This window comes from Bubalus bubalis, chromosome 1, assembly GCF_019923935.1.
Source record: "Bubalus bubalis isolate 160015118507 breed Murrah chromosome 1, NDDB_SH_1, whole genome shotgun sequence".
Classification (NCBI taxonomy): Eukaryota; Metazoa; Chordata; class Mammalia; order Artiodactyla; family Bovidae; genus Bubalus; species Bubalus bubalis.
Genome location: NC_059157.1, coordinates 71,114,097 through 71,119,303, shown reverse-complemented (window position 1 = coordinate 71,119,303; position 5,207 = coordinate 71,114,097). Strand labels below are relative to the sequence as shown.

The 5,207-nt window shown below is 37.4% G+C and overlaps 1 non-coding gene across 1 annotated transcript; it reads right to left on the bottom strand.

The window, feature by feature from the left end:
* Positions 1-2,009: 2,009 nt before the first annotated feature.
* On the bottom strand, positions 2,010-2,081 carry TRNAG-UCC. The gene has a single exon. It is a non-coding gene; the product is annotated as a tRNA-Gly (tRNA).
* Between the last annotated feature and the right edge of the window lie 3,126 nt (positions 2,082-5,207).

Here is a 5,207-nt window from a genome sequence, read left to right as displayed (position 1 = left end):
AAAATAAACTCAAAATGGATTAAAGATCTAAATGTAAGACCAGAAACTATAAAACTCCTAGAGGAAAACGTAGGCAAAACACTCTGACATAAATCACAGCAGGATCCTCTATGACCCACCTCCCAGAGTAATGGAAATAAAGGCAAAAATAAACAAATGGGATGTAATTAAACTTAAAAGCTTTTGCACAATGAAAGAAACTATAAGCAAGGTGAAAAGACAGCCTTCAGAATGGGAGAAAATAATAGCAAATGAAGCAACTGACAAAGAATTAATCTCAAAAATATACAAGAAACTCCTGAAGCTTAATTCCAGAAAAATAAGTGATCCAAACAAAAAATTGGCCAAAGAACTAAACAGATATTTTTCCAAAGAAGACATACAGATGGCTAACAAACACATGAAAAAATGCTCAACATCACTCATTATCAGAGAAATGCAAATCAAAACTACAATGAGGTACCATTTCACGCCTATCAGAATGGCTGCTATCAAAAAGTCTACAAATAATAAATGCTGGAGAGGGTGTGGAGAAAAGGGAACACTCTTACACTGTTGGTGGGAATGCAAACTAGTACAGCCACTATGGAGAACAGTGTGAAGATTCTGTAAAAAACTGGAAATAGAACTGCCATACGACCCAGCAATCTCACTGTTAGGCATGAATACTGAGGAAACTAGAATTGCAAGAGACACGTGTGCCCCAGTGTTCATCACAGCACTGTTACAGCCAGGACATGGAAGCAACCTAGATGTCCATTGGCCGACGAATGGATAAGAAAGCTGTGATACACGCACACAATGGAATATTACTCAGCTATTAAAAAGAATGTATTTGAATCAGTTCTGATGAGGTGGATGGAACTGGAGTCTACTATTAGAGTGAAGTAAGTCAGAAAGAAAAACACCAATACAGTATATTAACACATATATATGGAATTTAGAAAGATGGTAACAATGACCCTATATGCGAGATAGCAAAAGAGAAACAGATGTAAAAACAGACTTTTGGACTCTGTGGGAGAAGGCGAGGGCAGAATGATTTGAGAGAATAGCATTGAAACATGTATATTATCATATGTGAAACAGATCACCAGTCCAGATTCGATGCATGAGACAGGGTGCTCAGGGCTGGTGCACTGGGATGACCCTGAGGGATGGGATGGGGAGGGAGATGTGAGGGAGAGTCAGGATGGAGAACACATGTACACCCATGTCTGATTCATGTGAATGTATTGCAAAAATCACAACAATATTGTAAACTAATTAGCCTCCAATTAAAATAATTAAAAAAAAAAGAAATGTTAAAGGAGTCTTTGTTTTATTTCAGCCAGATAACTTATTTTTGTCAAGGCTTCATTTTGTAATCCACCTGTCTGTCTGCTGATTTTCCAGGCAAGAAAACTTGAATGGGTTTGCATTTCCTTCTCCAGGGGACTCTTCCTGACCCAGGGTCAAACCTGGATTTCTTGTATTGTAGGCAGATTCTTCACTGATTGCAGTATAAGCAAAGCCCTGTCTACCTACACATCTAGCTATACACCTACTTGCTTATCTTGCTGATATGGATGATGGGTTTTAATGACAGGACATCTTTTATTTAGCTTATGTGAAGGCTCTTTAAATTAAATGAGACACTCTGGAGCTCCAAGATTTGCAAATACCATTGTTCTCTGCATCTGTGAGGGATTGGTTCTAGGATGTGCTGTGGACACCAGAATCCTTGGCTGCTTCAGTCCCATAGTTGGCCCTCTGTATCAATGAGTTCCACAACTATGGAGTAATGAATGACTGATGGTGTGTTAAGTTTGTGATCCATCATTGGTGTAATCCAAGAATGCAGTACCTGAGTATACAAAGAGCTGATGGTATATGTTTTGAAAAAAATCTGTGCATAAGTAGACCCTTGAAGTTCAGAACAATGTTGTTCAAGAATCAATCATACAACTAAAACATGTATATAATATAACAGAAATTATTCTTTGACTACAAAGCACGTGGAATATTAATTCCCTGACCAGGAATCGAACCTGAGCCCCTGAAGTGGAAATTCAGAGTCTTAACCACTGAACCACCAGGGAAGTCCTCATAAATTATTCTTTGAAACCATTTAAAATTTGATAATTTTTTATGTCAATTTGGAAATATAAAACAGTATATAGTTTTCTTGACAATATAGTATATATTTTTATACTGCATATAGTATGTAGTATACACATACATATTATATTACATGGATAATTTTTAACATTTTGAGTGTGCATGAATGAAAATGTATGATTACCACTGGTATAAAATTAAGGCTTATCTTCTTGACATGATAAAGAAATCTTACAATATGGTTAAATCCTCCTTTTTTATCAGCTACTCTTTTCTTCTTGTCTTGCACCCTATGTTCTTTGCCACATGGAACAATTTCCTCTCACAAAACACATTTTGATTTTATAATCCTTAATCTCACAATCATTATTTTCATTGCCTTGAAAACACTTCTTTTTTTCTCAATCTTGTCACTTTCCAAAGTCTTCCCTGTAATTTACATAGTTACTTCCTTCTCTGTTCTCTTTAAATCAGTTAGGGCTTCTATTGTGCTAGGTTATTACAAGGTAGTTGTCTGGTCACAGCTATGTCTCTTTTCCTCAGTACAGGTCTGTGAGGGCAGGGACTGTACTATATATTTAGCTATAACCATTCTTATCATGCTAACTATAGGATGTAAACAGAAAAATAAGAAAATTGCAATTTCTTAAATTCTCAAATGTCCCCTCTTTCAAGATACTATTGACAACTTGATGAACATCTTTGCATAGATTCTCATACACAAACACAGGAATATATTAATGATTATAATTTTATCTCTTCCTTTTCATTATATAGGGGCTCCCCTGGTGGCTCAGATGGTAAAAAATCTGTCTGCAATGCCTGGATCAGGAAGATCCACTGCAGAAAAGAATGGCTATCCATTCCAGCATTCTTGCCTGGAGAATTCCATAGGCAGAGGAGCCTGGTGGGCCTACAGCTCATGGGGTCATAAAAAGTTGAACATGACTGAGTGACTAACACTTTCCAGTATCTATACCCTTGCTTGTTCATTGCTTCCTTTCTTTCTTTCTTTTTATTTGCTGAAAATCATTTTATTCAAGTATTTGAAGAAAATTTGTACTCTTTATAAGTAAAATATTTTTTGCTACATGTCTTTTCTCAAAGTAGCAATATTAAGTGAAACTAAAAGGACTTAGGGAAGACTCAATACAAGGCATTTCTTTTTTTTAAGGGAGAAAATAACTTTATTTGTAGACTGTATAATATAATAGAAACCAAAGGCAATCAGTGGGAAAAAAAAATGCACACTAGACTTTTGAAAAATAGTGTCCGTATAGGGAACTTGTTCCTGAATTAAATGAAACTTCCTCTAGTGATTCACTGTTTCAGAATAATCTCTGTAATTATTTCTAATTTCTACTTTTTGTGTTATTTTCTATTTCCAGCTTGCCAAAACAAATGCCAGAAATACTTGGAAATTACAAAAGACATTTGTCTCCTATTCCCATGATTATATGATTTTTTCCATTCAGTTAATAATTTAATGAACAAAAAATACATATTGTTAAACCATCTTCATATATATAGGATAAATTATATTGTACATAAGCTGCTAGTACTCAGTCATGTCTGACTCTTTGATACCACATGGACTGTAGCCCATCAGGCTCCTCTGTTCATGGAATTCTCCAGGTAGGTATACTGGAGTGGGTTTCCATTTCCTTCTCTAGGGGAATGTATTATTATTTTAGTGTATATTAAAGTTATCATTATTTTATCTAATCCATAGTTGTTTTCTCTATTTTTATAAGTGCGTAATGACTCTATCTTAATTTTATTTTATATTCTTAGTATTTAGCATAAAGGTGCTCAATAAATATTCCTTGAAGAAATGGATAGATATTAATATCTGATATTTTTAGTTAGTTCTAGTTCAGTTGGTCAGTCATGTCCGACTCTTTGCAACACCATGAATTGCAGTACACCAAGCCTCCCTGTCCATCATCAACTCCCAGAGTTCACTCAGACTCACATCCATCGAGTCAGTGATGCCATCCAGTCATCTCATCCTCTGTCATCCCCTTCTCCTCCTGCCCTCAATCCCTCCCAGCATCAGGGTCTTTTCCAATGACTCAACTCTTCACATGAGGTGGCCGAAGTACTGAAGTTTCAGCCTCAGCATCAGTCCTTCCAATGAACACCCAGGACTGATCTCCTTTAGGATGGACTGGTTAAATCTCCTTGCAGTCCAAGGGTCTTGCAAGTGTCTTCTCCAGCACCACAGTTCAAAAGCATCAATTCTTCGACACTCAGCTTTCTTCAGAGTCCAACTCTCACATTCATACATGACCACTGGAAAAACCATAGCCTTGACTAGACGAACCTTTGTTGGCAAAGTAATATCTCTGCTTTTTAATATGTTATCTAGGTTGTTCATAAATTTCCTCCCAAGGAGTAAGCGTCTTTTAATTTCATGGCTGCAATCACCATCTGCAGTGATTTTGGAGCCCCCAAAAAATAAAGTCTGACACTGTTTCTACTGTTTCCCCATGTATTTGCCATGAAGTGATGGGACCAGATGCCATGATCTTCGTTTTATGAATGTTGAGCTTTAAGCCAACTTTTTCACTCTCCTCTTTCATTTCATCAAGAGGCTTTCTGGTTCCTCTTCACTTTCTGCCATAAAGGTGATGTCATCTGCATATCTGAGGTAATTGATACTTCTCCCGGCAATCTTAATTCCAGCTTGTTCTTCTTCCAGCCCAGCATTTCTCATGATGTACTCTGCATATAAGTTAAATAAGCAGGGTGACAATATACAGCCTTGACGTACTCCTTTTCCTGTTTGAAACCAGTCTGTTGTTCCATGTCCAGTTCTAACTGTTGCTTCCTGACCTGCATATAGGTTTCTCAAGAGGCAGGTCAGGTGGTCTGATATGCCCATCTCTTTCAGAATTTTCCACAGTTAATTGTGATCCACACAGTCAAAGGTTTTGGCATGGTCAATAAAGCAGAAATAGATGTTTTTCTGGAACTGTCTTGCTTTTTCGATGATCCAGGAGTGGCGGCTGAGAGGAGCAACCCCACGTCCAAGGAGAGGTGGCTGCATGGGCACAGGAGGGCAGAGAGCAGCTACTCCACGTTCAAGGTCAGGAGGGGTGACC